The sequence below is a fragment of the Phyllobates terribilis genome, unplaced genomic scaffold (genome assembly GCF_046119375.1).
Source record: "Phyllobates terribilis strain yellow unplaced genomic scaffold, ASM4611937v1 Scaffold_170__1_contigs__length_4071412, whole genome shotgun sequence".
NCBI classification, from domain to species: domain Eukaryota; kingdom Metazoa; phylum Chordata; class Amphibia; order Anura; family Dendrobatidae; genus Phyllobates; species Phyllobates terribilis.
Window position 1 is genome coordinate 1,005,444 of NW_027362930.1, and position 23,360 is coordinate 1,028,803.

The 23,360-nt window shown below is 44.1% G+C and overlaps 11 non-coding genes across 11 annotated transcripts; all 11 read right to left on the minus strand.

Moving 5' to 3' along the window:
* Positions 1-4,130: 4,130 nt before the first annotated feature.
* Positions 4,131-4,321, minus strand: LOC141212109 (U2 spliceosomal RNA). Its single transcript, XR_012281926.1, has one exon. It is a non-coding gene; the product is annotated as a U2 spliceosomal RNA (small nuclear RNA).
* Positions 4,322-5,436: 1,115 nt separating this feature from the next.
* LOC141212062 (U2 spliceosomal RNA) lies at positions 5,437-5,627 on the minus strand. The gene has a single exon (XR_012281881.1). It is a non-coding gene; the product is annotated as a U2 spliceosomal RNA (small nuclear RNA).
* A 1,115-nt stretch (positions 5,628-6,742) lies between these two features.
* LOC141211728 (U2 spliceosomal RNA) lies at positions 6,743-6,936 on the minus strand. Its single transcript, XR_012281668.1, has one exon. It is a non-coding gene; the product is annotated as a U2 spliceosomal RNA (small nuclear RNA).
* Positions 6,937-13,128: 6,192 nt separating this feature from the next.
* LOC141212110 (U2 spliceosomal RNA) lies at positions 13,129-13,319 on the minus strand. Its single transcript, XR_012281927.1, has one exon. It is a non-coding gene; the product is annotated as a U2 spliceosomal RNA (small nuclear RNA).
* A 1,115-nt stretch (positions 13,320-14,434) lies between these two features.
* LOC141212111 (U2 spliceosomal RNA) lies at positions 14,435-14,625 on the minus strand. Its single transcript, XR_012281928.1, has one exon. It is a non-coding gene; the product is annotated as a U2 spliceosomal RNA (small nuclear RNA).
* Positions 14,626-15,740: 1,115 nt separating this feature from the next.
* LOC141211486 (U2 spliceosomal RNA) lies at positions 15,741-15,931 on the minus strand. The gene has a single exon (XR_012281459.1). It is a non-coding gene; the product is annotated as a U2 spliceosomal RNA (small nuclear RNA).
* Positions 15,932-17,043: 1,112 nt separating this feature from the next.
* Positions 17,044-17,234, minus strand: LOC141212112 (U2 spliceosomal RNA). The gene has a single exon (XR_012281929.1). It is a non-coding gene; the product is annotated as a U2 spliceosomal RNA (small nuclear RNA).
* A 1,115-nt stretch (positions 17,235-18,349) lies between these two features.
* LOC141212113 (U2 spliceosomal RNA) lies at positions 18,350-18,540 on the minus strand. The gene has a single exon (XR_012281930.1). It is a non-coding gene; the product is annotated as a U2 spliceosomal RNA (small nuclear RNA).
* Positions 18,541-19,655: 1,115 nt separating this feature from the next.
* LOC141212114 (U2 spliceosomal RNA) lies at positions 19,656-19,846 on the minus strand. The gene has a single exon (XR_012281931.1). It is a non-coding gene; the product is annotated as a U2 spliceosomal RNA (small nuclear RNA).
* Positions 19,847-20,961: 1,115 nt separating this feature from the next.
* On the minus strand, positions 20,962-21,152 carry LOC141212115 (U2 spliceosomal RNA). The gene has a single exon (XR_012281932.1). It is a non-coding gene; the product is annotated as a U2 spliceosomal RNA (small nuclear RNA).
* Positions 21,153-22,267: 1,115 nt separating this feature from the next.
* LOC141212116 (U2 spliceosomal RNA) lies at positions 22,268-22,458 on the minus strand. The gene has a single exon (XR_012281933.1). It is a non-coding gene; the product is annotated as a U2 spliceosomal RNA (small nuclear RNA).
* Positions 22,459-23,360: the final 902 nt, after the last annotated feature.

The window sequence follows — 23,360 nt, forward strand, 5'->3', positions numbered from 1 at the left end:
CATTAAAAAGATCATTAAAATAGACATTTACCTTATCCAATATAACGTTGATATTATTATCTCCATCTATGTTATCAATTATTGTTTTTGTCTGTTTGTTTTTCTTAAAAAAATACCTGGAACAAGTCTCATCCTCTTCTACGTGTTTTACCTTTGAACGAAAAATCAGTTCTTATCCTTTTTGTTCCAACCACTTTGAAATTTCTCCTTTAAGGCTCAATATATCATTACCTACATCCAGACCATTGTCTTTGAATTTGTACAATGTCTGTAACCTGATATTAAGAAAATTATAGATCTCAAACTTTTCTTTAGCTTTTTGTATGCTTTTCTTAATAAAGAAATCTTTAATGCTTATTTTCATTCTATCCCACCAGGAGCTAAAAGAAATATTGGGGTTTTTCCTTTTTCTACACTTTACATAAAACTCAATAAAATCCGATAAAATTTGTGGATCTTTTAAAAGGGACACATTCAATTTCCAAGATTTCTTACCACATTTCTTCTTTCCATTAATCCTCACTCTAAAAGATAAAACCTTGTGATCTGAGAGAATATTAGTTAAAACTTCACATTTCACTGGCAGTATTTTTTCTGAACCTAAAACAAAATCTATCCTGGAGCTACATGTAGAATTGCTCCAGGTGAAACCAGCATCTATAGGGCTATCCTTGTTACATTCTTTATACACATCAGTTAATTTACAATCATTTATAATATTGCTTAACATTCCAGACGTTTTGTCATAATTTCTACTCACGGAACCGGAGCGTCGGCTTTCGCCTTTTAAAATACAATTAAAATCACCTGCCAGGATAAAAGGTTCAGAAATGTTAATAAATAAAGGTAAAATTTCCAGCATATCAGCCCTTTCATTTTTATCAGGTGACCCATAAAAATTTAAAAACTGCCATCTTGTCCCATCAATAAAAGCCTTAACTAAAAGAATACGACCCGGTAAAATATCTTGGATAAAATCAATAGACACATTTCCCTTAAAAAGTATAGCTACCCCGGCTGATCCAGTTGCATTTGATCCAGACCAGACCGATGGACCATGTTTCCACTCTTCCTTATATTTTTTGTAAGAAATCTTATGAGGGATATGACATTCTTGTAAAAAGAAAACAGAAGCTGTAAAACAGGTTAAAAAATGTAAAACAGTAGCTCTTCTGGTCTTGGATCCTATGCCTCTCACATTGAGGGAAACACCACTAATGTCAGCCATCATAACAAATGGTTAGGAAGAAACAAAAACTGGACTTTACCTATCCGATGGACGGATCAGACCACTTGGACTTTCACCAACGCCCTCTTCTGAATCCACCGTTATCAAAGAGTCTTCATCATCGGAGAAGGAACATTCACTTAAATTAAGACCCGACGCTACTGGGGTGTAGCTCGGAAGGATATTGAGAGAAAGGTTACACTGGGTCTCCATAGGCTGACCATTTAGGTCCTCGTCAGGTGGGTCTCCGAGAGGCTCCGCACTCCCCTGCTGACCCGCAGAGGGTCGTAACACAGGGGCAGGCTGCGCACATGGCGGAGCCTCAGAGTCCCCGGAGGCAGCCAGGTTCGGGGCCCCACCTGGGGCAGCAGAGCCCCGGGACCTCGGGATTCCAGAGTCTACACCCCCGTGAGGGGATGTATCCATCTCCTCCCTATTAGCCACCTCCACGGAACCATTCTTTTTCTTATTATGAGACCTCACCAAATGCCACGTACCGCCCTCGCTCTCGTGAGACCCAGTGGGAATTTTGGGCTCGGTGTCAGCCTTTTGGCGCTCTTTTTTGGCCTTACCGACCGCCCCTTTATGATCTTTCTCAGCCTTCCTTTTAGCCTCCTTATGGTCTTTCAGCCAGCTCCTGGGCTCCTGTGAGTTACCTGTCATTGACTCGGAGGGATTGTTACTAGTCGAAGCGCCCTTATCACCTCCCGAGGCTCCAGGTTGCTGTTCCTCCTCCTGAGGGGTGGTCTGATTGGCCCGTCCATTCCCGGATGTCTTGGACTTCTCCTTTTGTTTTTGTTCATCCTCTCTGAACCTGTGAGGGCAAGAAAAATAGAAATGACCAGGTGTCCGACAAAAAGAGCATTTTTTTTCATTTGGGCACTCCTTTGTGTCATGTTCAGTACTGGCACAATTTCTACAAGTGGCACCACAACTATCCTTAGAGTGCCCATAGAGACCACAATACCTACAGAAAAGTGGCATTCCTGAGAAAAAAAAATCCCCATTAGTTTGCCCTATTTTAAATCGAGCTGGAGGAAGTCTCACACCTCCAGGGAATTTTGGGTCTCTTTCACATTTTACTAAAAACTTCCATTTTGAGGTCCAGATGTTAAACTCATTCAACACTTTCCCAATCAATTTCACACTTTTAAAATAAACTGACAAAAAGGAAATAACCTCTGGTGCCGTTATGAAGGGTGAGAAGATTTTCACAACCACCATCTTTACCTCATCCAGGACGTGCTCGATAATCTGAATCCCTTTTAGACCAGGGCTATTTTCTACCGACTTAACTCTGGACAAAACATCTTTGAAAATACCTTCGCCAGTAAAGGTTACATCATAGTCTCCACGTCGAGGATAATCCTGGATAGAAAGGATTTCGTTGGTTCTGACGTGGAGCAGTTTCTCAAGCACGTCCTGGACTACATATCCCAGATTCCGCATATCGGAACCACCAGCCGTAAAGCGGACCCTTATGGAGTTCTTGAGCCTCGCATATAGAGGCACGAGGTTGGGGTCAACCTCCATGGTATGGCGCAACAAAATGCAAATTGCAACCGCCTGCAATCTGCGCCTTCAGAGCTTTGTGATAAAGCACCTGAAGGCTGGGGGATCGCTGCCCGTTACCCTAGGACTAATCCCTCTCCCTAATAGCAGCAGGCAGGTGAAGCCCACCGAAGTGGACGATCCTGCCAGGCCAAGGAGAGGGGTACCTGAGTGCCCTTCAACTGAAACCTCCTGCTGTGAAGCACTTGGTCTCAGCCAAAAGGCCGAGAAGCGATAACCAGAATTGGTTTCAAACTACGGAGCCACCCAAGGATCCTGAAAAGTCCATTTGTGGAGATGAGCTCCTGGACTCCCGTTAAGAAGACATGTTGTCAACCTCTAGATCCCTTACATGCCTGCACTTTTCGGCTTGCTGCTGCTGCAATCCACGCGTTTTAGATCTGCATAACTCCACCTCTTTAAACACAGCACCTTCACCCCCTGCTGTTCCCACCCGCCTCAACACCGTTGGAAGGGAGGAGAACCAATTAAGGCGGGGGGTGGGGTGGAACGAGCAACTGTCTACCCTTAGCAGGAGGGCTCCTGATTACATACCTCTCCTGCTGCTGCTGCTGCTGGCTGTCCAGCAGCAGACTGAAGGTGGCTGCTGCTGTGCACAGGTATATAAAGGCTCAGAGCCTATTATGACACGCGCAGCCAGCGTTCCATTGCCACATTCCATCTACTGCAGGCAGGATACCTGGCTGGCTGAATGTCGCTGAGAAGCTCACAGAGACCGCCATAAGCAACAGTTTAACAGAATGCCACAGACTAATCAACCAAACTTTTTGGGTTGGGTTCTCTTTTATAGTCTGCAGGCATTAAATGAAAGAAGTCAGTGTTCCAGCAGAAGGAGACAACGTTTCAGAAAAGGCATTGTAGCAAACCAAAAAAGAAATTTTAAGTGCAGCAGAGTAACCAGCGCACATACCTGTTAGCTCAGGTGAGTTTAAAAGGCTGCTGTTGATAACAAGGGCATTTGCTAAATAGATGGTGTGTGTGCAACAATATACTGAAAGGTCAATTATATTGTGCAGCTTATCTCACCACCTGTAGTTATTTAGGTGAAAGCTCCAAAATGCTTGCCTAATATGTCTGTTTATCCAAAAGGAAGTAAAAAGGGAGAGCTAGAAAGATAGCATTGCATCACATTACATGGCAATGCAATGCACAGTTGCTGAAGTTGAACCAAAATGAGCTTGTAATCTGGCTTCTGCAACTTTGAACATGAAAAATCCAATGAGGAGAAGAAAAGCAAAGCCAAAGAGTCCATCCCAAAATCCGACAAACAAGCAAAATGAACAAAAAACATTGAATTCAATTCTTTCTGATTTTAGAAACTGCATTAAAGAAGGGGTGCACCGGTCCTGGAGATACTGCAATACCAGGTCAATGCGTGGAGTGGACAGAGCAAGCTCTTTTTCCATCTCCCTGTTCTAAAAATCCATTTAATATATGGTCCCCAGATAGGGGACGTATCAGATATTAAACTGATAAGAACAGATACTACACTTGATCTTAGCCAAAAGGCCGAGAAGCGATAACCAGAATTGGTTTCAAACTACGGAGCCACCCAAGGATCCTGAAAAGTCCATTTGTGGAGATGAGCTCCTGGACTCCCGTTAAGAAGACATGTTGTCAACCTCTAGATCCCTTACATGCCTGCACTTTTCGGCTTGCTGCTGCTGCAATCCACGCGTTTTAGATCTGCATAACTCCACCTCTTTAAACACAGCACCTTCACCCCCTGCTGTTCCCACCCGCCTCAACACCGTTGGAAGGGAGGAGAACCAATTAAGGCGGGGGGTGGGGTGGAACGAGCAGCTGTCTACCCTTAGCAGGAGGGCTCCTGATTACATACCTCTCCTGCTGCTGCTGCTGCTGGCTGTCCAGCAGCAGACTGAAGGTGGCTGCTGCTGTGCACAGGTATATAAAGGCTCAGAGCCTATTATGACACGCGCAGCCAGCGTTCCATTGCCACATTCCATCTACTGCAGGCAGGATACCTGGCTGGCTGAATGTCGCTGAGAAGCTCACAGAGACCGCCATAAGCAACAGTTTAACAGAATGCCACAGACTAATCAACCAAACTTTTTGGGTTGGGTTCTCTTTTATAGTCTGCAGGCATTAAATGAAAGAAGTCAGTGTTCCAGCAGAAGGAGACAACGTTTCAGAAAAGGCATTGTAGCAAACCAAAAAAGAAATTTTAAGCGCAGCAGAGTAACCAGCGCACATACCTGTTAGCTCAGGTGAGTTTAAAAGGCTGCTGTTGATAACAAGGGCATTTGCTAAATAGATGGTGTGTGTGCAACAATATACTGAAAGGTCAATTATATTGTGCAGCTTATCTCACCACCTGTAGTTATTTAGGTGAAAGCTCCAAAATGCTTGCCTAATATGTCTGTTTATCCAAAAGGAAGTAAAAAGGGAGAGCTAGAAAGATAGCATTGCATCACATTACATGGCAATGCAATGCACAGTTGCTGAAGTTGAACCAAAATGAGCTTGTAATCTGGCTTCTGCAACTTTGAACATGAAAAATCCAATGAGGAGAAGAAAAGCAAAGCCAAAGAGTCCATCCCAAAATCCGACAAACAAGCAAAATGAACAAAAAACATTGAATTCAATTCTTTCTGATTTTAGAAACTGCATTAAAGAAGGGGTGCACCGGTCCTGGAGATAATGCAATACCAGGTCAATGCGTGGAGTGGACAGAGCAAGCTCTTTTTCCATCTCCCTGTTCTAAAAATCCATTTAATATATGGTCCCCAGATAGGGGACGTATCAGATATTAAACTGATAAGAACAGATACTACACTTGATCTTAGCCAAAAGGCCGAGAAGCGATAACCAGAATTGGTTTCAAACTACGGAGCCACCCAAGGATCCTGAAAAGTCCATTTGTGGAGATGAGCTCCTGGACTCCCGTTAAGAAGACATGTTGTCAACCTCTAGATCCCTTACATGCCTGCACTTTTCGGCTTGCTGCTGCTGCAATCCACGCGTTTTAGATCTGCATAACTCCACCTCTTTAAACACAGCACCTTCACCCCCTGCTGTTCCCACCCGCCTCAACACCGTTGGAAGGGAGGAGAACCAATTAAGGCGGGGGGTGGGGTGGAACGAGCAGCTGTCTACCCTTAGCAGGAGGGCTCCTGATTACATACCTCTCCTGCTGCTGCTGCTGCTGGCTGTCCAGCAGCAGACTGAAGGTGGCTGCTGCTGTGCACAGGTATATAAAGGCTCAGAGCCTATTATGACACGCGCAGCCAGCGTTCCATTGCCACATTCCATCTACTGCAGGCAGGATACCTGGCTGGCTGAATGTCGCTGAGAAGCTCACAGAGACCGCCATAAGCAACAGTTTAACAGAATGCCACAGACTAATCAACCAAACTTTTTGGGTTGGGTTCTCTTTTATAGTCTGCAGGCATTAAATGAAAGAAGTCAGTGTTCCAGCAGAAGGAGACAACGTTTCAGAAAAGGCATTGTAGCAAACCAAAAAAGAAATTTTAAGCGCAGCAGAGTAACCAGCGCACATACCTGTTAGCTCAGGTGAGTTTAAAAGGCTGCTGTTGATAACAAGGGCATTTGCTAAATAGATGGTGTGTGTGCAACAATATACTGAAAGGTCAATTATATTGTGCAGCTTATCTCACCACCTGTAGTTATTTAGGTGAAAGCTCCAAAATGCTTGCCTAATATGTCTGTTTATCCAAAAGGAAGTAAAAAGGGAGAGCTAGAAAGATAGCATTGCATCACATTACATGGCAATGCAATGCACAGTTGCTGAAGTTGAACCAAAATGAGCTTGTAATCTGGCTTCTGCAACTTTGAACATGAAAAATCCAATGAGGAGAAGAAAAGCAAAGCCAAAGAGTCCATCCCAAAATCCGACAAACAAGCAAAATGAACAAAAAACATTGAATTCAATTCTTTCTGATTTTAGAAACTGCATTAAAGAAGGGGTGCACCGGTCCTGGAGATACTGCAATACCAGGTCAATGCGTGGAGTGGACAGAGCAAGCTCTTTTTCCATCTCCCTGTTCTAAAAATCCATTTAATATATGGTCCCCAGATAGGGGACGTATCAGATATTAAACTGATAAGAACAGATTTTTTTTTTTTTTTTTTTTTTCTTTTTAACCAAATCAGATAGGCCGGAGCATAAGCTCAATCAAATTGACTTACAAAAGCCTTTCATTGACACTTAGCCTTTCATCACACTTGGTATATAATCAAAAATAAAACCAAACCTTATCATCAGGTACATTATACACTACTAATTAAACTTTACCAAAAACCTCCACTTTTTAAACTTCCAGATCCCTTCAGCATCTATAATACTTCCACGTTCCTGATCCCAGAGGTATATTACATACATACGTGACAGAATCAATCTCAAACATTCATTAAATGACATTTTCTTCCTTTTAAAAACTAACAAATTCCTCGCATCCCACAAACTTTCAATTACACACACCACCAACAACCATAAAATCCTATCCTTAATTCTACTACATGCACCCATCCCAAACATAGCAAGTTTTCAATTAACATACTTTACACCCACCAATTCCTTGCAAAGTCCCCCTATACCCTTCCATACATCATATGCAAAATCACAATCCCATACCATATGTCTAACATGCTCTCTCAAACCACATCCATCCCTCGGGCATACCTCAGATTTAACTAAATCCCTCTTCTTTTGCACATCTCTAACAGGCAAAATGTCATGCAATATCATCCAAGCGATATCTCTCTGTCTGTTAGTCACACCATCTATACTTAATTTTCTCCACATCTCGGTTACTTCCTCCCCTCTCAACCCATTGATATTACATACCACCTCACGCTCACGCACCATCCTAATGACTTTCTTCTTTTGCCTAAAATCACTCATGTTAACGGACAACAAATCATACTTCCTTACAAATTTCTCAACACAACCATACCATACAGGACACTTAAAAGCAACAGGCACTCTAGCATCCCTTTTGACCCACTTTAAGCCATAAAGCATCCATCCAGCCGAATACTTCATCATATAAGCACACTTATTACTTTTCCCTAGAACCACCACCACCATTTTCACGTAACTAATCCCTAAAAAGAAATCAATATTTGGAAAATCCAAACCACCATTTACACATAACTTATAGACATATTCCCGTTTCAATTTCTCCATGCGACTTCCCCAAAGAAAATTAAAGATGAATTTCTCAGTTTTCCTAATTTTCTTAAAAGCAGCAGGATATACATTCGCAACAAACAACAAAATAGGCAAAATAACCGCCTTAATAATCAGAACTTTCCCAGTCAGAGTTAATTCTCTCATTCGCCAAAAATTCAACTTGCGCACCACTCTCACCCCACAATCTTCCCAACTCTCATTTCCTTTCAAATCATCATTAAACTTAATCCCAAGCACCTTTATTGCACCATCCTCACACCTCACACCATTCATCCATACATTCCTCTCACCAAAACATTTAAAGGAACTCTTAGTCCAATTGACCTTAAAAGCTGAGACACTACAAAACAAACTTAATATCAACCTTGCCCTACTCATCGCAGCCATATTCCCACTCACAATCACTACATCATCCATGTAACCTAGAATTCTCACATCCTTTCCATTACTCCCAGGAATCATCACACCTCTCATAACCTTATCCTTCCTAACCATACACATCAACACTTCAATCACACTAATAAACAAAAAAGGGGACATAGGGCACCCCTGACGCACTCCTGATTTAATTCTCACTTTCTCACTCAACCACCCATTCACCAAAAATTCACTTGAAACATTACAATACAAACTCCTAACACAGTTTACAAAATTCCTGGAATAACCCATCTTAGACAAAACCTTAAACATAAAGCTATGTGACACACGGTCAAAAGCTTTTTCAAAATCAACCGAAAACAACAAACATTTCTGCTTACGACTCATACAATCCCCAATCACATCACGCAACAACACCAAATTTTCAGTCATACTTCTCCCAGGCACTGCACACACTTGATCTTCATCCACCACACCGCCAATCACTTCCCGCATCCGGCTAGCCAACAATTTACTAAACACCTTATAGTCTGCATTCAAAAGGGTGATTGGCCTCCAATTCCCCAAATCCTTTTTATCACCTTTCTTATGAACCAAAACCACCACCCCATCTCTCATAGATTCACTCAACATATTCTCCGTGAACATATACTGGCACACCTCCAATAAGTCATTTCCCATCGTGTCCCATTCCTTAACATATAACTCCACGGGCAGTCCATCCTTCCCAGGTGTTTTATTCTTACTCGCAGACATCACCACTTTTTTAACTTCATCCAACACAATTACATCATCCAATATTTCACGTTCATCCTCACCCAAACAACCTTCTAAACACCCCAAAGCATCAGTCAACATCCTATCATCAACCCATTTTTCCCCATACAACTCCTTATAAAACAACACCACCTCCTGCATCACATCCTTCCCACTCACACACACCCCATCACCATTCACCACCTCATCCATATCTACTTTCTTCCCAAAAACTTTTTTGAAAAAAAACCTTGTGCATTTCTCATTTTTCTCCAAATGTTCAATCTTAGAACGGTAAATAATTTCTTTCCCTTTACCCTCAATATATTTCTTAATCTCTTCTTTCACTTGACACATCAAAACATCCACATCCACTCCAATCATCCTTAACTTCCTCAGCCACTCCAGTCTAGAGCTTAAATCATTAAATTTTACTCTATTCATTGCTGCTTTCCTCCTGCCCCTTTTTCTAAAGAAAAAACCAATCTCACTCTTCATCCAGTCCCACCACTCAAGCACATTCCTGAAATCACTTTTTTTATCCCTCCACCTAACATACATTCGCCTAAAATCACACATGATCCTATTATCTTCCAGCAAACGCACATTAAGTTTCCACACGCCACCACCATATACAAAGGAAATCTTACCTTCTAGACGTGCCCTCAAACACACATGGTCAGAGAAGGGAACATCTTCCTGCTGGAAATTCCTACAAATAACATTTTGTGAAGAAAAGAAGATACGGTCTATTCTAGACTCTATGCCTCCCCTGTCGGCCTTATAGGTCGCAGGAGGTGGATTACCTAAAAAAACTTCCGCAGCATCCTGTAAGGAAAAATCCGCCACAAGACTCTTGAGTCTTTTACCTGTAACATCCATCTTATCCCCCTCCGTCACACAATTGAAATCTCCAACAAAAATTATTGGCATTTTGCCAGATAAAAAAAAACATAATTTCTCGAAAATTTCCAGCCTCTCCCCTTTATCTATTGGTGCATACATATTTACCACCCTAACCCTCCACCCCCTACAATTTAACTCACATATTACACACCTCCCCGCCTCCACCACCATGTAACTTTCTATCTTAACACTATAACCCTTCACCAAAACACCTACCCCACAATTTTTATTACATACAGAACCAGACCACACACTTTGACCTAAAGGCCATGCATTTTCACTTAAGGGATCGGAGATCCCACACTCCTGGACACAGTATACGTCCGCATCCAAGTTGCTCAAGTAGTCCAAAATTGCCACTTTTCTCGACTCAGATTTAATCAGCCGAACATTTAGCGACAAGATGCTGAGAGCAACTTGGGCACCCATCTATTAATTTGATGTGGCAGGTCACGACAACATGCCCACCTGTACATCATCCTAACCCTTCTGGGGGTAGGACGCTGGACGTGCAGATATCGTAGTTTGTGCCTTCCCCCAAAAAAGACACATCTTGGGGATCGGATGCAGTAGGGTACACCCGGGCTGGACTCACACTGCAATCACTTAAAGGGGAAAAGGATGGTTCAGTTTTCTTCTTTTTCTTCACTGAAGCGCCTCCATCTTCATCTGAACTATAATCCCGCCGCTGGGGGTCAAAGTCCCCCTGACCTCCCTCCTCCTCAAGGTCAGAAACGACATCGCTCCAGGCCACATGCGGTGTTCTGGTCAGATCAGACTCCTCTTCCCCCTGCAATGTAACCATCATGTCTGGAATTTCAGCCTCCAGATCCTCCACCGGGGCCACTTCCATGCCTATACGATCATCAGTTATCGTCTCAGACTCACTGACATCTGAAGCCACAGACGCGGCCCTCTGCACCGGTGGCTCAGGTGCCAGCTCCATATTTCCTCTTACATTCACACGAACCAGTTCTGGAAAAGCAACCCGAGCCTCCTCCTCATCCAGGAAAGCCAGAGTAGATATCGGAGCAGTCGGAGTTGGAGCAGTCGGAGTTGTAGCTGTGGGTGCAGGAGATTCATTTCTTCTCCTTCCCCTTCCCGCTGCCCCCGCATATGAACCAGGATGGAATATACAGTCTCTGAAGGCATGCCCCTTCTCTCCACAGAGGTTTCAGACTATTTCATTTTTGCAATTATTGGAAGAATGACCCACCTCATTGCACTTCCTGCAAATAATCTGTCTGATGTCGCATGCTTCCTGAGTATGGCCATACCTCCTACAATGACGACAAAACCTGGGCGCATTGGGGAAGAACAGGTAACCCCGCTCACTCCCAATGGAAAAATTTGATGGAGGATAATGTATACCCCCTGGTTCATCAGGACTTTCCCGGAACTTGACCATGAAACGATATTTACCGGTCCATAGTTCCTCCTCATTCATGACTTTTACTGCCACCTTGGTAATATAGCAGTGCCTATTTAGAAAGGCATAAATCAAAGCCAAGTCCACATGTGGGTTGTACATGAAAACAGTCAGAGGTACCTCTTTGGAGCAATACAAGATGACAAAAGTCAGCCCATCCAAATATTGATTGTCCAGATTCTTTTTCAAACAATCATAGAAATTGTTGCAAACAGCCATAGAAGTAAATACAAGATTATACTTGCTTTTGAATTGCTGGAGGCACAAGATTTCTTCCTTCTTCACTTCAAGGAGTCCAAACAAAATCTCCTTCACCACGAAGCTGAGGGTAAAGATTCCTTCTTTGCCTTCTTCCACATCAATCTGGATTCCAAACTTCACTCGAGCCTCACCGGGCCCAGCGTATCGAATGCGTCCCATTATCGCTAGTCGTGTCTACTGGCCAACTCCTTATAGCAGCAAGTGGCTTAAGCCATAAAATGGCGATGCCACAGGGCCAAGAGTTAACGCACAGACAGCCAAATGACTAGACCCATTACAGATCTGAGCCAAAAGGCCGAGAAGCGATAACCAGAATTGGTTTCAAACTACGGAGCCACCCAAGGATCCTGAAAAGTCCATTTGTGGAGATGAGCTCCTGGACTCCCGTTAAGAAGACATGTTGTCAACCTCTAGATCCCTTACATGCCTGCACTTTTCGGCTTGCTGCTGCTGCAATCCACGCGTTTTAGATCTGCATAACTCCACCTCTTTAAACACAGCACCTTCACCCCCTGCTGTTCCCACCCGCCTCAACACCGTTGGAAGGGAGGAGAACCAATTAAGGCGGGGGGTGGGGTGGAACGAGCAGCTGTCTACCCTTAGCAGGAGGGCTCCTGATTACATACCTCTCCTGCTGCTGCTGCTGCTGGCTGTCCAGCAGCAGACTGAAGGTGGCTGCTGCTGTGCACAGGTATATAAAGGCTCAGAGCCTATTATGACACGCGCAGCCAGCGTTCCATTGCCACATTCCATCTACTGCAGGCAGGATACCTGGCTGGCTGAATGTCGCTGAGAAGCTCACAGAGACCGCCATAAGCAACAGTTTAACAGAATGCCACAGACTAATCAACCAAACTTTTTGGGTTGGGTTCTCTTTTATAGTCTGCAGGCATTAAATGAAAGAAGTCAGTGTTCCAGCAGAAGGAGACAACGTTTCAGAAAAGGCATTGTAGCAAACCAAAAAAGAAATTTTAAGTGCAGCAGAGTAACCAGCGCACATACCTGTTAGCTCAGGTGAGTTTAAAAGGCTGCTGTTGATAACAAGGGCATTTGCTAAATAGATGGTGTGTGTGCAACAATATACTGAAAGGTCAATTATATTGTGCAGCTTATCTCACCACCTGTAGTTATTTAGGTGAAAGCTCCAAAATGCTTGCCTAATATGTCTGTTTATCCAAAAGGAAGTAAAAAGGGAGAGCTAGAAAGATAGCATTGCATCACATTACATGGCAATGCAATGCACAGTTGCTGAAGTTGAACCAAAATGAGCTTGTAATCTGGCTTCTGCAACTTTGAACATGAAAAATCCAATGAGGAGAAGAAAAGCAAAGCCAAAGAGTCCATCCCAAAATCCGACAAACAAGCAAAATGAACAAAAAACATTGAATTCAATTCTTTCTGATTTTAGAAACTGCATTAAAGAAGGGGTGCACCGGTCCTGGAGATACTGCAATACCAGGTCAATGCGTGGAGTGGACAGAGCAAGCTCTTTTTCCATCTCCCTGTTCTAAAAATCCATTTAATATATGGTCCCCAGATAGGGGACGTATCAGATATTAAACTGATAAGAACAGATACTACACTTGATCTTAGCCAAAAGGCCGAGAAGCGATAACCAGAATTGGTTTCAAACTACGGAGCCACCCAAGGATCCTGAAAAGTCCATTTGTGGAGATGAGCTCCTGGACTCCCGTTAAGAAGACATGTTGTCAACCTCTAGATCCCTTACATGCCTGCACTTTTCGGCTTGCTGCTGCTGCAATCCACGCGTTTTAGATCTGCATAACTCCACCTCTTTAAACACAGCACCTTCACCCCCTGCTGTTCCCACCCGCCTCAACACCGTTGGAAGGGAGGAGAACCAATTAAGGCGGGGGGTGGGGTGGAACGAGCAGCTGTCTACCCTTAGCAGGAGGGCTCCTGATTACATACCTCTCCTGCTGCTGCTGCTGCTGGCTGTCCAGCAGCAGACTGAAGGTGGCTGCTGCTGTGCACAGGTATATAAAGGCTCAGAGCCTATTATGACACGCGCAGCCAGCGTTCCATTGCCACATTCCATCTACTGCAGGCAGGATACCTGGCTGGCTGAATGTCGCTGAGAAGCTCACAGAGACCGCCATAAGCAACAGTTTAACAGAATGCCACAGACTAATCAACCAAACTTTTTGGGTTGGGTTCTCTTTTATAGTCTGCAGGCATTAAATGAAAGAAGTCAGTGTTCCAGCAGAAGGAGACAACGTTTCAGAAAAGGCATTGTAGCAAACCAAAAAAGAAATTTTAAGCGCAGCAGAGTAACCAGCGCACATACCTGTTAGCTCAGGTGAGTTTAAAAGGCTGCTGTTGATAACAAGGGCATTTGCTAAATAGATGGTGTGTGTGCAACAATATACTGAAAGGTCAATTATATTGTGCAGCTTATCTCACCACCTGTAGTTATTTAGGTGAAAGCTCCAAAATGCTTGCCTAATATGTCTGTTTATCCAAAAGGAAGTAAAAAGGGAGAGCTAGAAAGATAGCATTGCATCACATTACATGGCAATGCAATGCACAGTTGCTGAAGTTGAACCAAAATGAGCTTGTAATCTGGCTTCTGCAACTTTGAACATGAAAAATCCAATGAGGAGAAGAAAAGCAAAGCCAAAGAGTCCATCCCAAAATCCGACAAACAAGCAAAATGAACAAAAAACATTGAATTCAATTCTTTCTGATTTTAGAAACTGCATTAAAGAAGGGGTGCACCGGTCCTGGAGATACTGCAATACCAGGTCAATGCGTGGAGTGGACAGAGCAAGCTCTTTTTCCATCTCCCTGTTCTAAAAATCCATTTAATATATGGTCCCCAGATAGGGGACGTATCAGATATTAAACTGATAAGAACAGATACTACACTTGATCTTAGCCAAAAGGCCGAGAAGCGATAACCAGAATTGGTTTCAAACTACGGAGCCACCCAAGGATCCTGAAAAGTCCATTTGTGGAGATGAGCTCCTGGACTCCCGTTAAGAAGACATGTTGTCAACCTCTAGATCCCTTACATGCCTGCACTTTTCGGCTTGCTGCTGCTGCAATCCACGCGTTTTAGATCTGCATAACTCCACCTCTTTAAACACAGCACCTTCACCCCCTGCTGTTCCCACCCGCCTCAACACCGTTGGAAGGGAGGAGAACCAATTAAGGCGGGGGGTGGGGTGGAACGAGCAGCTGTCTACCCTTAGCAGGAGGGCTCCTGATTACATACCTCTCCTGCTGCTGCTGCTGCTGGCTGTCCAGCAGCAGACTGAAGGTGGCTGCTGCTGTGCACAGGTATATAAAGGCTCAGAGCCTATTATGACATGCGCAGCCAGCGTTCCATTGCCACATTCCATCTACTGCAGGCAGGATACCTGGCTGGCTGAATGTCGCTGAGAAGCTCACAGAGACCGCCATAAGCAACAGTTTAACAGAATGCCACAGACTAATCAACCAAACTTTTTGGGTTGGGTTCTCTTTTATAGTCTGCAGGCATTAAATGAAAGAAGTCAGTGTTCCAGCAGAAGGAGACAACGTTTCAGAAAAGGCATTGTAGCAAACCAAAAAAGAAATTTTAAGCGCAGCAGAGTAACCAGCGCACATACCTGTTAGCTCAGGTGAGTTTAAAAGGCTGCTGTTGATAACAAGGGCATTTGCTAAATAGATGGTGTGTGTGCAACAATATACTGAAAGGTCAATTATATTGTGCAGCTTATCTCACCACCTGTAGTTATTTAGGTGAAAGCTCCAAAATGCTTGCCTAATATGTCTGTTTATCCAAAAGGAAGTAAAAAGGGAGAGCTAGAAAGATAGCATTGCATCACATTACATGGCAATGCAATGCACAGTTGCTGAAGTTGAACCAAAATGAGCTTGTAATCTGGCTTCTGCAACTTTGAACATGAAAAATCCAATGAGGAGAAGAAAAGCAAAGCCAAAGAGTCCATCCCAAAATCCGACAAACCAGCAAAATGAACAAAAAACATTGAATTCAATTCTTTCTGATTTTAGAAACTGCATTAAAGAAGGGGTGCACCGGTCCTGGAGATACTGCAATACCTGGTCAATGCGTGGAGTGGACAGAGCAAGCTCTTTTTCCATCTCCCTGTTCTAAAAATCCATTTAATATATGGTCCCCAGATAGGGGACGTATCAGATATTAAACTGATAAGAACAGATACTACACTTGATCTTAGCCAAAAGGCCGAGAAGCGATAACCAGAATTGGTTTCAAACTACGGAGCCACCCAAGGATCCTGAAAAGTCCATTTGTGGAGATGAGCTCCTGGACTCCCGTTAAGAAGACATGTTGTCAACCTCTAGATCCCTTACATGCCTGCACTTTTCGGCTTGCTGCTGCTGCAATCCACGCGTTTTAGATCTGCATAGCTCCACCTCTTTAAACACAGCACCTTCACCCCCTGCTGTTCCCACCCGCCTCAACACCGTTGGAAGGGAGGAGAACCAATTAAGGCGGGGGGTGGGGTGGAACGAGCAGCTGTCTACCCTTAGCAGGAGGGCTCCTGATTACATACCTCTCCTGCTGCTGCTGCTGGCTGTCCAGCAGCAGACTGAAGGTGGCTGCTGCTGTGCACAGGTATATAAAGGCTCAGAGCCTATTATGACACGCGCAGCCAGCGTTCCATTGCCACATTCCATCTACTGCAGGCAGGATACCTGGCTGGCTGAATGTCGCTGAGAAGCTCACAGAGACCGCCATAAGCAACAGTTTAACAGAATGCCACAGACTAATCAACCAAACTTTTTGGGTTGGGTTCTCTTTTATAGTCTGCAGGCATTAAATGAAAGAAGTCAGTGTTCCAGCAGAAGGAGACAACGTTTCAGAAAAGGCATTGTAGCAAACCAAAAAAGAAATTTTAAGCGCAGCAGAGTAACCAGCGCACATACCTGTTAGCTCAGGTTAGTTTAAAAGGCTGCTGTTGATAACAAGGGCATTTGCTAAATAGATGGTGTGTGTGCAACAATATACTGAAAGGTCAATTATATTGTGCAGCTTATCTCACCACCTGTAGTTATTTAGGTGAAAGCTCCAAAATGCTTGCCTAATATGTCTGTTTATCCAAAAGGAAGTAAAAAGGGAGAGCTAGAAAGATAGCATTGCATCACATTACATGGCAATGCAATGCACAGTTGCTGAAGTTGAACCAAAATGAGCTTGTAATCTGGCTTCTGCAACTTTGAACATGAAAAATCCAATGAGGAGAAGAAAAGCAAAGCCAAAGAGTCCATCCCAAAATCCGACAAACAAGCAAAATGAACAAAAAACATTGAATTCAATTCTTTCTGATTTTAGAAACTGCATTAAAGAAGGGGTGCACCGGTCCTGGAGATACTGCAATACCAGGTCAATGCGTGGAGTGGACAGAGCAAGCTCTTTTTCCATCTCCCTGTTCTAAAAATCCATTTAATATATGGTCCCCAGATAGGGGACGTATCAGATATTAAACTGATAAGAACAGATACTACACTTGATCTTAGCCAAAAGGCCGAGAAGCGATAACCAGAATTGGTTTCAAACTACGGAGCCACCCAAGGATCCTGAAAAGTCCATTTGTGGAGATGAGCTCCTGGACTCCCGTTAAGAAGACATGTTGTCAACCTCTAGATCCCTTACATGCCTGCACTTTTCGGCTTGCTGCTGCTGCAATCCACGCGTTTTAGATCTGCATAACTCCACCTCTTTAAACACAGCACCTTCACCCCCTGCTGTTCCCACCCGCCTCAACACCGTTGGAAGGGAGGAGAACCAATTAAGGCGGGGGGTGGGGTGGAACGAGCAGCTGTCTACCCTTAGCAGGAGGGCTCCTGATTACATACCTCTCCTGCTGCTGCTGCTGCTGGCTGTCCAGCAGCAGACTGAAGGTGGCTGCTGCTGTGCACAGGTATATAAAGGCTCAGAGCCTATTATGACACGCGCAGCCAGCGTTCCATTGCCACATTCCATCTACTGCAGGCAGGATACCTGGCTGGCTGAATGTCGCTGAGAAGCTCACAGAGACCGCCATAAGCAACAGTTTAACAGAATGCCACAGACTAATCAACCAAACTTTTTGGGTTGGGTTCTCTTTTATAGTCTGCAGGCATTAAATGAAAGAAGTCAGTGTTCCAGCAGAAGGAGACAACGTTTCAGAAAAGGCATTGTAGCAAACCAAAAAAGAAATTTTAAGCGCAGCAGAGTAACCAGCGCACATACCTGTTAGCTCAGGTGAGTTTAAAAGGCTGCTGTTGATAACAAGGGCATTTGCTAAATAGATGGTGTGTGTGCAACAATATACTGAAAGGTCAATTATATTGTGCAGCTTATCTCACCACCTGTAGTTATTTAGGTGAAAGCTCCAAAATGCTTGCCTAATATGTCTGTTTATCCAAAAGGAAGTAAAAAGGGAGAGCTAGAAAGATAGCATTGCATCACATTACATGGCAATGCAATGCACAGTTGCTGAAGTTGAACCAAAATGAGCTTGTAATCTGGCTTCTGCAACTTTGAACATGAAAAATCCAATGAGGAGAAGAAAAGCAAAGCCAAAGAGTCCATCCCAAAATCCGACAAACAAGCAAAATGAACAAAAAACATTGAATTCAATTCTTTCTGATTTTAGAAACTGCATTAAAGAAGGGGTGCACCGGTCCTGGAGATACTGCAATACCAGGTCAATGCGTGGAGTGGACAGAGCAAGCTCTTTTTCCATCTCCCTGTTCTAAAAATCCATTTAATATATGGTCCCCAGATAGGGGACGTATCAGATATTAAACTGATAAGAACAGATACTACACTTGATCTTAGCCAAAAGGCCGAGAAGCGATAACCAGAATTGGTTTCAAACTACGGAGCCACCCAAGGATCCTGAAAAGTCCATTTGTGGAGATGAGCTCCTGGACTCCCGTTAAGAAGACATGTTGTCAACCTCTAGATCCCTTACATGCCTGCACTTTTCGGCTTGCTGCTGCTGCAATCCACGCGTTTTAGATCTGCATAACTCCACCTCTTTAAACACAGCACCTTCACCCCCTGCTGTTCCCACCCGCCTCAACACCGTTGGAAGGGAGGAGAACCAATTAAGGCGGGGGGTGGGGTGGAACGAGCAGCTGTCTACCCTTAGCAGGAGGGCTCCTGATTACATACCTCTCCTGCTGCTGCTGCTGCTGGCTGTCCAGCAGCAGACTGAAGGTGGCTGCTGCTGTGCACAGGTATATAAAGGCTCAGAGCCTATTTTGACAAGCGCAGCCAGCGTTCCATTGCCACATTCCATCTACTGCAGGCAGGATACCTGGCTGGCTGAATGTCGCTGAGAAGCTCACAGAGACCGCCATAAGCAACAGTTTAACAGAATGCCACAGACTAATCAACCAAACTTTTTGGGTTGGGTTCTCTTTTATAGTCTGCAGGCATTAAATGAAAGAAGTCAGTGTTCCAGCAGAAGGAGACAACGTTTCAGAAAAGGCATTGTAGCAAACCAAAAAAGAAATTTTAAGCGCAGCAGAGTAACCAGCGCACATACCTGTTAGCTCAGGTGAGTTTAAAAGGCTGCTGTTGATAACAAGGGCATTTGCTAAATAGATGGTGTGTGTGCAACAATATACTGAAAGGTCAATTATATTGTGCAGCTTATCTCACCACCTGTAGGTATTTAGGTGAAAGCTCCAAAATGCTTGCCTAATATGTCTGTTTATCCAAAAGGAAGTAAAAAGGGAGAGCTAGAAAGATAGCATTGCATCACATTACATGGCAATGCAATGCACAGTTGCTGAAGTTGAACCAAAATGAGCTTGTAATCTGGCTTCTGCAACTTTGAACATGAAAAATCCAATGAGGAGAAGAAAAGCAAAGCCAAAGAGTCCATCCCAAAATCCGACAAACAAGCAAAATGAACAAAAAACATTGAATTCAATTCTTTCTGATTTTAGAAACTGCATTAAAGAAGGGGTGCACCGGTCCTGGAGATACTGCAATACCAGGTCAATGCGTGGAGTGGACAGAGCAAGCTCTTTTTCCATCTCCCTGTTCTAAAAATCCATTTAATATATGGTCCCCAGATAGGGGACGTATCAGATATTAAACTGATAAGAACAGATACTACACTTGATCTTAGCCAAAAGGCCGAGAAGCGATAACCAGAATTGGTTTCAAACTACGGAGCCACCCAAGGATCCTGAAAAGTCCATTTGTGGAGATGAGCTCCTGGACTCCCGTTAAGAAGACATGTTGTCAACCTCTAGATCCCTTACATGCCTGCACTTTTCGGCTTGCTGCTGCTGCAATCCACGCGTTTTAGATCTGCATAACTCCACCTCTTTAAACACAGCACCTTCACCCCCTGCTGTTCCCACCCGCCTCAACACCGTTGGAAGGGAGGAGAACCAATTAAGGCGGGGGGTGGGGTGGAACGAGCAGCTGTCTACCCTTAGCAGGAGGGCTCCTGATTACATACCTCTCCTGCTGCTGCTGCTGCTGGCTGTCCAGCAGCAGACTGAAGGTGGCTGCTGCTGTGCACAGGTATATAAAGGCTCAGAGCCTATTTTGACACGCGCAGCCAGCGTTCCATTGCCACATTCCATCTACAGCAGGCAGGATACCTGGCTGGCTGAATGTCGCTGAGAAGCTCACAGAGACCGCCATAAGCAACAGTTTAACAGAATGCCACAGACTAATCAACCAAACTTTTTGGGTTGGGTTCTCTTTTATAGTCTGCAGGCATTAAATGAAAGAAGTCAGTGTTCCAGCAGAAGGAGACAACGTTTCAGAAAAGGCATTGTAGCAAACCAAAAAAGAAATTTTAAGCGCAGCAGAGTAACCAGCGCACATACCTGTTAGCTCAGGTGAGTTTAAAAGGCTGCTGTTGATAACAAGGGCATTTGCTAAATAGATGGTGTGTGTGCAACAATATACTGAAAGGTCAATTATATTGTGCAGCTTATCTCACCACCTGTAGTTATTTAGGTGAAAGCTCCAAAATGCTTGCCTAATATGTCTGTTTATCCAAAAGGAAGTAAAAAGGGAGAGCTAGAAAGATAGCATTGCATCACATTACATGGCAATGCAATGCACAGTTGCTGAAGTTGAACCAAAATGAGCTTGTAATCTGGCTTCTGCAACTTTGAACATGAAAAATCCAATGAGGAGAAGAAAAGCAAAGCCAAAGAGTCCATCCCAAAATCCGACAAACAAGCAAAATGAACAAAAAACATTGAATTCAATTCTTTCTGATTTTAGAAACTGCATTAAAGAAGGGGTGCACCGGTCCTGGAGATACTGCAATACCAGGTCAATGCGTGGAGTGGACAGAGCAAGCTCTTTTTCCATCTCCCTGTTCTAAAAATCCATTTAATATATGGTCCCCAGATAGGGGACGTATCAGATATTAAACTGATAAGAACAGATACTACACTTGATCTTAGCCAAAAGGCCGAGAAGCGATAACCAGAATTGGTTTCAAACTACGGAGCCACCCAAGGATCCTGAAAAGTCCATTTGTGGAGATGAGCTCCTGGACTCCCGTTAAGAAGACATGTTGTCAACCTCTAGATCCCTTACATGCCTGCACTTTTCGGCTTGCTGCTGCTGCAATCCACGCGTTTTAGATCTGCATAACTCCACCTCTTTAAACACAGCACCTTCACCCCCTGCTGTTCCCACCCGCCTCAACACCGTTGGAAGGGAGGAGAACCAATTAAGGCGGGGGGTGGGGTGGAACGAGCAGCTGTCTACCCTTAGCAGGAGGGCTCCTGATTACATACCTCTCCTGCTGCTGCTGCTGCTGGCTGTCCAGCAGCAGACTGAAGGTGGCTGCTGCTGTGCACAGGTATATAAAGGCTCAGAGCCTATTATGACACGCGCAGCCAGCGTTCCATTGCCACATTCCATCTACTGCAGGCAGGATACCTGGCTGGCTGAATGTCGCTGAGAAGCTCACAGAGACCGCCATAAGCAACAGTTTAACAGAATGCCACAGACTAATCAACCAAACTTTTTGGGTTGGGTTCTCTTTTATAGTCTGCAGGCATTAAATGAAAGAAGTCAGTGTTCCAGCAGAAGGAGACAACGTTTCAGAAAAGGCATTGTAGCAAACCAAAAAAGAAATTTTAAGCGCAGCAGAGTAACCAGCGCACATACCTGTTAGCTCAGGTGAGTTTAAAAGGCTGCTGTTGATAACAAGGGCATTTGCTAAATAGATGGTGTGTGTGCAACAATATACTGAAAGGTCAATTATATTGTGCAGCTTATCTCACCACCTGTAGTTATTTAGGTGAAAGCTCCAAAATGCTTGCCTAATATGTCTGTTTATCCAAAAGGAAGTAAAAAGGGAGAGCTAGAAAGATAGCATTGCATCACATTACATGGCAATGCAATGCACAGTTGCTGAAGTTGAACCAAAATGAGCTTGTAATCTGGCTTCTGCAACTTTGAACATGAAAAATCCAATGAGGAGAAGAAAAGCAAAGCCAAAGAGTCCATCCCAAAATCCGACAAACAAGCAAAATGAACAAAAAACATTGAATTCAATTCTTTCTGATTTTAGAAACTGCATTAAAGAAGGGGTGCACCGGTCCTGGAGATACTGCAATACCAGGTCAATGCGTGGAGTGGACAGAGCAAGCTCTTTTTCCATCTCCCTGTTCTAAAAATCCATTTAATATATGGTCCCCAGATAGGGGACGTATCAGATATTAAACTGATAAGAACAGATACTACACTTGATCTTAGCCAAAAGGCCGAGAAGCGATAACCAGAATTGGTTTCAAACTACGGAGCCACCCAAGGATCCTGAAAAGTCCATTTGTGGAGATGAGCTCCTGGACTCCCGTTAAGAAGACATGTTGTCAACCTCTAGATCCCTTACATGCCTGCACTTTTCGGCTTGCTGCTGCTGCAATCCACGCGTTTTAGATCTGCATAACTCCACCTCTTTAAACACAGCACCTTCACCCCCTGCTGTTCCCACCCGCCTCAACACCGTTGGAAGGGAGGAGAACCAATTAAGGCGGGGGGTGGGGTGGAACGAGCAGCTGTCTACCCTTAGCAGGAGGGCTCCTGATTACATACCTCTCCTGCTGCTGCTGCTGCTGCTGGCTGTCCAGCAGCAGACTGAAGGTGGCTGCTGCTGTGCACAGGTATATAAAGGCTCAGAGCCTATTTTGACAAGCGCAGCCAGCGTTCCATTGCCACATTCCATCTACTGCAGGCAGGATACCTGGCTGGCTGAATGTCGCTGAGAAGCTCACAGAGACCGCCATAAGCAACAGTTTAACAGAATGCCACAGACTAATCAACCAAACTTTTTGGGTTGGGTTCTCTTTTATAGTCTGCAGGCATTAAATGAAAGAAGTCAGTGTTCCAGCAGAAGGAGACAACGTTTCAGAAAAGGCATTGTAGCAAACCAAAAAAGAAATTTTAAGCGCAGCAGAGTAACCAGCGCACATACCTGTTAGCTCAGGTGAGTTTAAAAGGCTGCTGTTGATAACAAGGGCATTTGCTAAATAGATGGTGTGTGTGCAACAATATACTGAAAGGTCAATTATATTGTGCAGCTTATCTCACCACCTGTAGTTATTTAGGTGAAAGCTCCAAAATGCTTGCCTAATATGTCTGTTTATCCAAAAGGAAGTAAAAAGGGAGAGCTAGAAAG